Genomic DNA, 13,439 nt, shown 5'->3' on the forward strand with positions numbered 1-13,439 from the left:
ATCTACAAAATTCCATGCAAGGACTGCCACAAACACTAGTAGGACAAACAGGAAGAAAGTTAGCCACCAGGATACACGAACATCAGCTAGCCACAAAAAGACACGACCCGCTCTCCCTCGTAGCCCTACACACAGATGAAAAAAGCCACCATTTTGACTGGAACAACACATGCATCCTGGGACAGGCTAAGCAAAGACATGCCAGAGAATTCCTAGAGGCCTGGCACTCCAACCACAACGCCATAAACAAACACATAGATCTAGATACTATCTATCAACCCCTCAGAAAACGAACTGGAAATGACATCACCACAAACCCCAGGAACCCCATCCAGGAGAAAAGATATAAATAGAAAGCAGGAGACAACAGCTTCACTTCACCTGGAGGTCGCCACTGATGATGTTACCTAGCCAGGTAATGAAACGTCTGGATATGAAACCTACAGCTCACCGAGCAAACCTACACCCTCAACCTGAGCTACAAACCTTCACAAACCTTGCAATGTATAGAATGCATATAATGTGGAAACAAGCCCTTTGGAGCAACAAGTCCACACTGACCCTCCAAAGAGAATCTCACCCAAACCCATTCCCCTATTACTCTACATTTACCCCGAACATACACATCCCTGAACACTACGGGCAATTTAGCATGGCCAATTCACCTAACCTTCACATCTTCGGACTGTGGGAGGAAACCTACGCAGACACTAGGAGAATGTCTATGTGGAGTTTGCACAATCACACAAGGATCGAATCGAACACGGGTCCCTGGCACTGAGAGGCAGCCGTGCTAACCACTGAGCCACTGTGCCGCCCCTATTTGCACAGAGGCACTTCAAGACTTACAATCTAAGTGAGCAAGATTCATTTTCTCACAGATTACATGAGCTTTGAAGCCAGGCATATTCACAACAAACCATTTTTCCAAATCTAGACATAAATATCCACATTAAGCAATATTTACATTATATCTCATTAATACTTGGTAGATCATGAAAGCTCATCAGTACCGAGAAAACAAGTATGCTAATTTTCCTGACAATATGGCTTAACTTGGGGAGATCAGTACCACTACAGCAGCCTTACTCATAAAAGCAATTCAACTTTATTAAATGGATCTTTATTAAAGCAAGAATAATGGTCTCTCTTGCTCCTAAAAGTAACACCCTCTCCCTACATTCACTGTTGATGCAAAACTTAACAGGGAGATACATTGCTCAAGCAGCCCCACAACTTGTTGTCTCTCTGATCAGAAGTCTGGTTTAGAGTTGATCACTTCCAGATGATACGTGCCTGTGGTGGTCTAACAGCAGGAAATGTCCCAGCAATTCACATCATTCCCAACAAGGTGAAAATCGATGCAGTGAAGCCAAATTCTGTGAAACATGTGTGATATTTAAAGTTTCTCCTCTTCCTCGAGGAACGATCAACTGTGGCTTGTTAAGTATTGAAAGTGCTCAAATAATTCACCTGCAAGGCCATTCTCCATGGGTGAGCCTAGGCAAGCTATGCAAAGTGATTTGGACAACTCCATGACATGATTGCTAAGTCAGACATTACCCAACATCAGGTTAGCACTGCTGCCTCACAGCACCAGGGTCCCAGGTTCAATTCCTGCCTTGGGCAACTGTCTGCGTGGGTTTCCTCCGGGTGCTCCGGTTTCCTCCTACAGTCCAAAGATGTGCAGGTCAGGTGGATTGGCCATGTTAAATTGCCTGTAGCGTTAGGTGCATTAGTCAAAGGGAAATGGGTCTGGGATGTGTTACTCTTCGTGAGGTCGGTGTGGACTGGTTGGGCCGAAGGGCCTGTTTCCACACTGTAGGGAATCTAATCTAATCTACACAAGTGGGATCACTGGAGGGGGTCACATGATAGGAATCGGGAGCGAGAACATGGGCGGATTTTTTTTTCCTTTTCCTTGCCAGCAAGTCACAGGAATATCAACTACTCAATTACATCTCTGTTCATTTCACCAGGGGAAAATCAACTCACTTTCCAGTGAAACATTCTCCTGACTTCCTGTTAAAGATACTCCCTTCAGGGATTTTCCATCGTGACTAATATTTATTAGGTGTAGCTACCCTCTGGTTCAAACTGGTTGGCAGTAGTACAGTAGAATAGAAAAACACAATTTCCTATTTAGTGGAGAGGCATTGCAGAACTCTGGTACTGAAGGATCTTTCAATTACAAAGTTAGTATACAGGTACAGGAAACATGGTTAGGATAGCATTTATTGCAAGGAGAATAGCATACAAGAATCACAGAATTATTATGGTACAGGAGGCAAAATGAAGGAGCTGGTCAGTGACTTCAGGAAGCGGAGTGGAAGACATGCCCCTGACTGCAGGGATGCTGAGGTGGGAGATGATCGAGACTGTCAAATACGTGGAAGTGATGATCACCAACAATCTGCCCTGGTCCACTGACATCGACGCGACCATCAAGAAAACACAATAACCCCTCAACTTCCTCAGAAGGCTAAGGAAATTCACTATGACCACAAGGACTCTTACCAATTTTTAGAATGCTTTCTTTGTGACATCTGGGTGCATCAGAGTGTGATTTGGCAACTACTCTTCCCAAGACTGCAAATAAGCAGAGAGTTGTGAACACAGTCCAATCCATCACACAAACCAGCCTCCCATCCATTGACTCCATCTATACTTCCCAAAGCCTCAGGAAAGCAACCAACATCAAAGACCCCTCTCCACTCCAGTTATACTCTCTTCCATCAGGCAGAAAACATAAGTTTGAATACACTTAAGAACAGATTCAAGATCAGCTTCTTCCTCACCTTTATCAGACTTTTAACCAGACCTCAAACATCAATGCTGATGATCTCCCTCCCTCCCTCCCCATGAACCTTCTCTGTGGCTGTAACAACGTATTCTGCATTCTGTTCTACTACTCTGTATGAACAACACTTTGCACTGTACCTCGGTACATGTGACAACAATAAATCAATCATCCTGCCTGCTCTGGTTCTGACTTTTCCCATACCCCTACACATTTCGATCCAAATAACCATCCGCTGGAATGCTTCAATTGAACCTGGCTCCATCCACACGGGTACAGTACATTCCTCCCTATTCACTGCATGTAAGTGCTTTTGCTCATCTTTGCTTCTCCTAAATGTTGTAGCTGTACCAGCCTCCACTACTTCCTGTGGCAGCTCTTTTCATACACTGACAGCCATCTGTGTGAAAATGTTGCTCCTGAGGTCCTTTTAAAATCTTTCCTCTCTCCCCTTAAACTTATGCCCTCTAGTTTTGGACTCCCCTCTCCTGGTAAAAAGATCTTGATCATTCAGTCTATCCACACCCCTTCATGATTTTATAAACCTCTAAGCTTAACCCTCAGTCTCGGATGCTCCAGGAAAATAGCCCCAGGCTATTCAGCCTCTACCTCAGGCCCTCCGACCCTGGCCACATCCTCATAAATCTTTTCTGAACTCTTTCAAGTTTCACAACATTTTTCCTACAGCAGGGAGACCAGAAGTGAACGCAGTATTCCAAAAGTGGCCTCGATGTCCTGTACAGCCACAAAATGACTTCCCAACTCTTATACTCAATCCACTAACTGACTACCAAAAATATAAACCTACTGAAAAGCTGTTGAGAATACCACAAAAAAAAAGGTTAAAAAGATTTCCCCTTTGCTGATATGAAACACTTACTCCCTCTCATCAGGAACCCATTAGAATGAAAATCCAAAACATCTTCGGCAAATATTAACTGAAGCCAAGGTCTTTGAAATGTTCTATTGTGCAGATGGCCAACATCACCAGTAAATCAGAGTTTACGAGCACAGAAGCCAGGCTTCTGGCTGCCTGCATAGTGAAGAACATAAAAGCATGGACTTGCAAAGCTCTGTGGAACAAGGGAGGAAACATCCTAACCCCCACCAACACTGCACGGGCAGTCAACACCCCCCAACCAATAAGCTAACATGCTCTAAAATCTTTCAAACATCAACTAATGGGTTCAGACAACAGCATGGTAGCTTAACTTGGCTACAAAACACCAGGGTCACCTCGACTCCAAAATCCATTTTTCACCAAATGGGGAAAAACTCACTATTGGATCATGAACAGGATGTAATCCATTGTCTAAAAGGGATAAAAAATACTGGGAATGCATTATGAGCCAAAGAAAAGACAAGTGATGATTTTAATCTATCACATCTATGCCTCTACAAAAAAAAATGAAAAAAGGGATTGAAACATTAATTTGTTCCATCCCCTTGGATGCTGCAAGAATTTATAGAAATGAGTTTTATTTCAGATTCCTAGCATCCACAGTATTGCTCTATTTTAGTGCTCACAATCCTGATGAGCGATGTGTGTTGAGAAATCACTTGTGATTCCATTGATGCTGTCATTATCTCCTAGGTCAATTACGGTTTGGAAAAGTTAAAAATCACACAACACCAAGTTATAAGTCCAACAGGCTTATTTGGAAGCACTAGCTTTCGGACTGCTGCTTCGTCATCACGCGGTTTAAGGAGCAGCGCTCCGAAAGCTAGTGCTTCCAAATAAACCTGTTGGACAATAACCTGGTGATATGTAATTTTTAAAACTTTGTCCACCCCCAGTCCAACACCGGCACCTCCACGTCATGAATGGGAAACAAACACTGGCTTAGCCGGTGGCATTTACATCCCAGGAATGAAAAATAAAAAGCCTCCTGAATCCAACTGCAGTAACAATAGCTTCCACAGGACGCCCAGCAGCAGGTGGCAATGGTGAGGGAGAGCATCAAGCAGAGGAACTGAGTCAGACACCCAAGAGGACCTTCTCTTGAGCTAAAGGGCAAGTTTAGCAGATAGAGACAAATAATTTCCTCAAATTGGTGTAAACTGCACACTCATTTCCATAGAAAATACTCTGCACTCTTTTCACTCGATTCCCTATCTTGTTTGTAAATACCTCATGACAGTGGAGCAAATAATCCTGCTTCATGATAGTTCTGCACTTCACAAGCAATTGAACTTGTACAGCATGGAAACAGGCCATTCAACCCATCCAGTCCACACCAACCCTCTAAACAGTACCCAACCAGATCAATTCCCCCTACCTCATTCCTATAACCCTACATTTCCAATGGCTAATTCAGCTAAGCTACCCTGGATACTATGGGCAATTTGGCATGGCCAATTCATCTATCCTGCACATCTTTGGATTGTGGGAGCAAACTGGAATACCCACAGGAAACTCATGCAGACATGGGGAGAATGACTAATGTGAAGTTTGCATTGTCGCCTGAGGATGGATTCGAACCCAGGTCCCCTGCTGCTATGAGGCTGCGGTATTAATGACTGAACTACTGTACTGCCCTCTTCGTTCTGTGGAAATTCAAATGCATTCACTTGCCCTCAGTGAATAAGATACAGAATCTCTGAAGCGTGATGGTGCAGAGAGGCTGCTCGGCCCATCGTGACTGCACCAGTCGTTAAACGAGCAAGCTTCCACTTTTTCGCATCCTCTTGCATGTTACATTTATCCAAATAATCATCCAATCCCCCTCTTGAATGGCTCAATTGAACATACCTCCACCACATTTCCAGGCAACGCATTCCAGATCTTAACTCCTTACCAAGCAGGAAAAAATCCTCACTTCATCCTAGCTTCTTTTGCAAATATAAAAGTGTGTCTAATTTCAAACTGGTCTCCAGGTAACAGATTCTAGCGGTCATCCAAGGCACGAGGTATCCCAAACCATCACATAACAACATCCACTCTCTGAGGATAATAGGACCTATGTGGCAGTGATCCTGATGTTATAGGCATTCAAGTTCAAAGTTTCACACCTCCAGCCAGCAACTGCCTAATCCACATATCCACATCTTTATGCACAGAGAGTTGGCAATGACATCCTCTCCAGGATGCTCAGTGGCAATGACAGGTTGGAGTATGCTGGAAATCTGTCTCCTACTTTCCCCTCTCTATTGATAGTCAGAGGTGTGGGTCAGATTTAATGGCATCGGTATCATATCTAAAAGATGACGCAATTGATTTCAAAGAGAAGTAATTTTCTTTCCACTTTTAATACTTCATTAATATTCACACTCCTAAAGCAGACAGCTTGTGTAGAATTGGTGCCAGTGTGTGTTGTCACTCATTCTTGCCATTCTCTGGGCATTCGCTAATACTCTAAGTCTGGTGCTCTCCAACAAACCCATGAAGGGACCTTTGTATGACTAAAGACTGCATTATACTGATTTGGCATCTGATCCAACAAGCACTTGTAATGCTCCATCTGCATGGAGGTTGGAAAAGTCAGTGGAATATGCTGCACTTACAGAAGGCCTTAATGAGCCAGATCATTGCAAGGTTTCATCAATGCCAACTTTTATCTGGACTACACTAAGAGGAGATTAAAGGCATCCTTTCTCTACTCCCTTCAGTAATATTAATGTTCCAATGTGACAAACAGCTCTCCCACATGGATTCAGATCAAATGAAATATCGTACAACTGGAGTTTGCACAATAACATGAAAAGTAGCCAAAGTTAAAAATCACAAATACCAGGTTATAGTCCAACAGGTTTATTTCGAAGCATTAGCTTTCAGAACACTGCTCCTTTCAGCAGATGATTGTCCATCACTGGCTCCTCCACATCATGAAAAGTAAGATTCCCAAAATCTTAATTCTAGCAAATTTTCTTTTGCTTAAATTTAAGTAGAGCAACAAGCAAATACATTGCTTGTTACTTCATCTTTGGAGAAGTAATATCAATTCCCATAAATCGCAACTGCTGTCTCATTATTTTTTGAAAAACAATATTGCAATATACACAACTTTAGATTTTAATCTTCACTGTGGAAAAGGGAATCACAGGATCCTGATAAAGTGAATGGAGTAAAGAATATGCCTTACTTATAATGGAATCACAACATTGCGAGATAATTTGTACAAGAATAATTTAATTAAGAAATAACATTTTTTTGATAGAGACTAACGAAAGACTTGTATTCATGTAGGAATTCTAGACCAAATGAAGTCATAGTTACAACGAAGGAAACAAAAAAAAAACCCACTAAATTCCCACAAAAGAGAACATGATACAGATAATCAATACCATACATAAAACCAAAATCAGATTAAGGTATAAATATTGGCCAGGTCACCAGAAAAACTCACCTGTGCTCCTTCCAAGGAGTTGAAAATAGCTCCAAAAAAGTTGCACAAGGCATCAAATGCAATCAATGTGAATCTGTCTATAAGATACCACACAACTTTGTTATAAAATAACAGGCCAATGTCAGTCACAATTTCAACTAAATATCCCCAAGGTTTTTCTAAAATTTAGAAATGAACTTGAGGACTTGCTCCTCCAGAGTTATACTGCACTCATCCAGCCCCACAGCTTTGCGTTGTGGTGAGGTCTGATGCAATCACTTGTTCAAGACCAACCAACATCCTATTTGTATTTTGGTAACCTAGGGTACAGTTCAGTGGGATGGGACTTTCTTTCACCATTCTCAGAAGTACCCATTTTGTGGAATGTGCTCAGTAGGAGGTAACACATTCCTCCACACCTGCTGGCATTCAATGCATCTGTGGCTTTGGCAACAGCTAGTAGGCAGGTAGGTGGTGACTCATCCTCAGAGAATCCACACATGGTGCTGGAAGAGAAAAATACACTTCAAATTGGGGACTAAAAAGTACACTTAACTCAAAAAGGATGCTCCAACTACTCCAAATTTTCAATAACACTGTGCCACAGTTTGGAATTTTTGGATCAATCTTTCAACAGTAGGATTTGGAGTCATAGAAAACAGACCCTTTGGTCCATGCCAACCAGATATCCCAACCCAATCTAGAGCCACCTATCAGCACCCAGCCCATATCCCTCCAAACCCCTCCTATTCAAATACCCATCCATATGCCTCTTAAATGTTGCACATCCTCTGGTAGCTCATTCCACACACGCACCACCCTCTGCATGAAAAGGTTGCCCCTTAGGTCTTTTTTAAAATCTTTCCCCTCTCACCCTAAACCTACACCCTCTAGTTCTGGACTGCCCGACCCCAGGGAAAAGGTCTTGTCTATTTACTCTATCCATGCCCCTCATGATTTTATAGACCTCTAACGTCACCCCTCAGCCTCAGACGCTCCAGGGAAAACAGCCTCAGCCTATTCCGCCACTCCCTATAGCTCAAATCCTCCAACCCTGACAACATCCTTGTAAATCTTTTCTTAACCCTTTCAAATTTCACAACATCCTTCCAATAGGAAGGAGACCAGAATTGCATGCAATATTCCAAAAGTGGCCTAACCAATGTTCTGTACAGCTGCAACGTGACCTCTCAACTCCTGTACTCAATACGCTGACTAATAAAGGAAAGCTTCCCAAATGCCTTCTTCACTATCCTATCTACCCGATTTGTAGAAGGTTCTCTCAACTAATTTGCAGGGTTCCTAATACTTAGAGGATTAGTGAATTTCAGGAGGCAGTGGTCAATTTCAAGCACCACTGCAGGAGATGGGGTGATGGTACCTCACCTATAGTTCAAGGAGGCATGTATAGTACACACTGAAGGGGTCAGAGGGGTTACATTGGTTCAACCACACACAGGAACCAATAAAAGAGTACAATTAGAGTGACTATCATTTTTACCAAGACATATTTTAAAATGCAGAGAGATTATCTTCAGTTGAGCACGAGTTCAATTCTACCAACCCGAAAGATAAAGACTCACTCTAATCTTCTCAAGTGAAAGGTAGCCACTCTTTCAACAGAAAGCTGAAAGAGTGAGACCTTATAGAGGTCTGTAAGGACTTCACTAGTCAAAAAGGACAGTGCAAGAGATAATCAAGAGTTATTCATCTTTAAACTGCATCACTACACAAGAAAATGCTGTACAGGTTGAATTAGTTCACATTGGTTCCAAATTGTTACAGTCTTACAATAATTGCTCTGAATGGCCACTCATATGAATATAAAGCAGACAAATTTATAGTTAGCCTCATCTTACCAAACAAACAATCTCTCTAAAAACAACTACAGAGATATTTAGAGAAAGCAGTAAAGAGTAAATATGGAGTTCAGATTACAAAGCGGAGGACTGATAGTGTCATCGAGCCATAGAGATGCATAGCCCAGGTTGGTTTATAAGTGAATAATGGGCAGTGTGCATCAATTCCAGCATATAAATGTCTGACTTACCAACAGCAGCGACTTAATCATAGAGATGTACAGCATAGAAACCGACCCTTCCGTCCATGCCGACCAGATATCCTAAATTAATCTAGTCCCATTTGGCAACACTTGGTCCATATCCCTCAAAACCCTTCCTATTCATACCCCCATCCAGATGCCTTTTAATGTTGTAATTGTACCAGCCTCCACCACTTCCTCTGACAGCTCATTCCACACATGCACCACCCTCTGCGTGAAAAAGTTGTCACTTAGGTCTCTTTTATATCTTTCCCCTCTCACTCTAAACCTATGCCCTCTAGTTCTAGACTCCCCCACCCCAGGGAAAAGGCCTTGTCTACTTACCCTAATCATGCCCCTCATGATTTTATAAACCTAGAAGGTCACCCTCAGCCTCTGACGCTCTGGGAAAACATCCCTAGTCTACTCAGCCTCTCCTCATACATTTCTGTCACTTAACCGGAGAACACATCTTCAGCAAGAGGGCTGTTTTGTAACAGGGGTAGTGCCTCTACCTTGAAGTAGGAGATTCAGATTCAGGTCCTACCTGCTCCAGAGATTTATAATGACATCTCTGAACATGTTGGTTAGAAAATTCATACAGGAGAAAGTGAGGTCTGCAGATGCTGGAGATCAGAGATGGAAATGTGTTGCTGGAAAAGCGCAGCAGGTCAGGCAGCATCTAGGGAACAGGAGAATCGACATTTCGGGCATTAGCCCTTCTTCAGGAACGTTTCAGGGAACACCTCTGGGACACTCGGACCAACCAACCCAACCACCCTGTAGCTCAACATTTCGGAGGTACTTGGGGGAGGGGCGTCGGAAATGTGTTAGGTGGAAAGAGGTCAAGGTCCCAGTCTGACCTATCACCCTCACCTTGACCTCTTTCCACCTATCAAATTTCCGACGCCCCTCCCCCAAGTCCCTCCTCCCTATCTTTTATCTTAGCCTGCTGGACCAACTTTCCTCATTCCTGAAGAAGGGCTAATGCCCGAAACGTCGATTCTCCTGTTCCCTAGATGCTGCCTGACCTGCTGCGCTTTTCCAGCAACACATTTCCATCATAGAAAATTCATACATCCAGCACAAATTTGTACCAATGCATTCGATGGATTATGGAGGCAGAAGGTAGTTAATACCCTGCTCATTCAGCCGGGACACAAATTGGACCATTTGAAACGTCCCAGGTATGAGGCTTCTAATCTGGGACTTCAGTGGGAATATCTTGATATCAATAGTTGATATTATTCTTTAGGCCACGAAGAGAGTCATGGATAATAATGTTAAAGCAGCTACTTCCATGTTCATTGAAGTCACATCAAGAGTTCAGTTGTCAACTGCCAGCAATATGCTTCAAAAAAAAGTGTGTGGAACATAAGCAAACTGTACACACTCTGACTGGAAACAATTTGTCTGATCGTGACTGTAATCTATCAAATCCTGAAATCTTCTACATTTCCTGACAAGAGCAAAAAGACATCAAAGCACTTAAACAGTTTACGGCCAGTTAGGGGCACCCTGGGTCGTGACTGGTGCTATGTAAATGCACACCCATGGTAATTTGATTCAAAGTAATGATGAAGAAAATCATAGCAACATGCTTATACAAGTCAAATCTCGACAAGAGACCATCTTGTGTGTTTTCATCGCTCGTGTCACAATGTTTAGGCAGAGGCTCAGACTTAATTACAGCTTGTAACACATAATTTACAGAGGATCACAGGCAGCCAGGGTAATGAAGGTTATCAGACGCAGAAATATCTTCATTATTGTTTCAGAGTCAACATGCAGGACTCAGCAAATACCTGTAACATGAAATCAGCAGTATTCCAGAACAAAATTCCACAAAACCAATGAAATGGTTTGGCCTCTTTATCAACGCATTGTCTATGACGAAATAGAAGCTACTTCTAACCAAACTGCAATGTTGAAACAGAAGGAAAAGATCCATTTGCAGTTAAAACCAGCCACCCATTAGCACGCAAATATTAAGCATCTGCAAAGTGTTGCAGTGTTGCTGCTGATCCAAGCTAACATTTCAAAGGTGATGAGAACTCATTTTGAAACCCAAGCATAATTCAGTGATCATGAATTGAAACTCCCTGGGAGAACTCAGAAGGAAACATTAAGGTCTATTCAACTGTCCATCTAACAGCACTGCATGAATAGATTGAAGCAGGATTGTGGAGGTGTTCACTGAATACTTCACATACTTTGCTTACAATAGCAAACCACACCCTTATGTGTGTTTTTTTTAAAATTCACTGCCAGGTGATTTCCTGCAACATTGCACACAGAGAGAAAGGAGATTTAACTCAAGCAGCTCTGAATTCAAAGCAGTCAGTACAAACACTGTAGATTTTCTATGCATGTTGTACACTTATTTAAATCTATTTAGTGCAGAAAGGAGGTAGAACCAACTGGCTGGAATTGCAACTTTGAGACATTAACCTATTCCTGTCCATCTGCCTCTTGGGTGCATATGATAGATCTAAGACGCTACTCAAAGATTGGAGGAACATATTCTGCCCAACATTACTCTTTCTGTAAACAATCAGAAAGACAAATGCTGTTTTACCGCATGTTGGAATGTGCAGTGGTAGCTACATATTCCTAACGTATACCCCTAGAGTGTATTTGTTTAAAATAATTAAGTGCTTAATTTGTTGTGAGTCTTTAGCATATCCTGAGATTATGAAATATTGAGCTAAGTTGTTTAATGACCTGTGTGAATTCTCTGTCACAGTTCAACCCAGAGGTGGTAAAGAATGGGCGACAATTCATGAAGGCACTGGGATTCCCTTTCACTCCCCAGAAACAGTTGGCTTAGTAGACATCACCCCTCCCACCGACTCAGTCTGAAGAGTTACCGCACAGACCTCGGCAAGTCAAACACCTACAGAACAAAATTTTGAGAAGATTTTTCGTTGCATGGTACTTATTGCCACCTTTTTAAGGAGCTGAGCACCATCCCAGATAAAGCAGCCCATCGATTGGCACTACATCCATTCCCTCCACCAGTGACACTCAAGAGCAGCAGTGTGTATTACCTCAAAGTTGCACTTGAGAAATTCACCACATTAATCTAACAGCACCTTGCAAACTTGGTTTTATTAGTTTTTCTGAATAACCCATGAATGCCCATGTTCTCAAAGGCCAATTTTGACAGTATTGGGCAAGAACTTTCAAAAGTTGATTGATGATGGATGTTCGCAGGTAAAGGGATCTCTGGAAAACGGGAAGCCTTCAAAAATGAGATAACAAGAGTGCAGAGACAGTATTTTCCTGTTAGGGTGAAAGGAAAGTCTGGTGGGTGTAAGGAATGCTGAATAATGTGAGAATTTGTTGCTCTGGTTAAGAAAAAGAAGGAAGTGTGTGTCAGGTATAGACAGAGATTAAATGAATCCTTAGAAGAATATAAAGGCAGGAGGGTGATACTTAAGAGGGAAATCAGGAGGGCAAAAAGGGGGACATGAGATAGCTTTGGCAAATAGGGTTAAGGAGAATCCAAAAGGACTTTGTAAATGCATAAAGGACAAAAAAGTAACTCTGAAGAGAATAGGATCCCTCAAAGATCCACAAGCCAGCCTATGTGTGGAACTGCAGGCGATGGTTGGGGGGTGGATACTAAACATGTATTTTTACATCAGTGCTAACTGTGGAGAAGGACATGGAAGCTTTATAATGTGAGGAAATAGATGGTGACATCTTGAAAAATGTCCATATTACAGAGGTGGTGGTGCTGGATGTCTTAAAATGCATAAAGGTGGATAAATCCCCATGACCTGATCACGTGCACGTGGGAAGCTAGGGAAGTGATGCTGGGCCTTGCTGAGAATATTTGGATCATCGATAGTCACAGGTGAATGATCGGAAGACTAACATGGTGCCATTATTTAACAAAGGAAGTATATAAAAGCCAGGGAACTATAGACCGGTGAGCCTGACATCGGTGGTGGGCAAGTTGATGAAGGGAATCCTGAGGGACAGGATTTACATGTATTTCGATAGGCTAGGACTGATTAGGGGTAGTCAACATGGCTTTTTGCGTCGGAAATCATTTCTCACTAACCTGAATGATTTTTTTGAAGAATTAAAAAAGAGGATTGATGAGGGCAGAGTGGTGGAAGTGATCTGTACAGACTTCAGTAAGACGTTCAACAAGGTTCACCCTGTGAGACTGGTTAGCAAGGCTAGATCATATGGAATATAGGGAGAACTAACCATTGGCCTGAAGGTGGAAGACAGAGTGGTGATGGAGGGTTGCTTTTCA

At 42.4% G+C, this 13,439-nt stretch overlaps 1 protein-coding gene across 1 annotated transcript in view; it reads right to left on the bottom strand.

Moving 5' to 3' along the window:
* Positions 1-13,439, bottom strand: part of rhbdf1a (rhomboid 5 homolog 1a (Drosophila)) — a 359,396-nt gene that overhangs the window by 325,462 nt on the left and 20,495 nt on the right. The window lies entirely within an intron of this gene.

This window comes from Chiloscyllium plagiosum, chromosome 21, assembly GCF_004010195.1.
Source record: "Chiloscyllium plagiosum isolate BGI_BamShark_2017 chromosome 21, ASM401019v2, whole genome shotgun sequence".
In the NCBI taxonomy this organism is placed as follows: Eukaryota; Metazoa; Chordata; class Chondrichthyes; order Orectolobiformes; family Hemiscylliidae; genus Chiloscyllium; species Chiloscyllium plagiosum.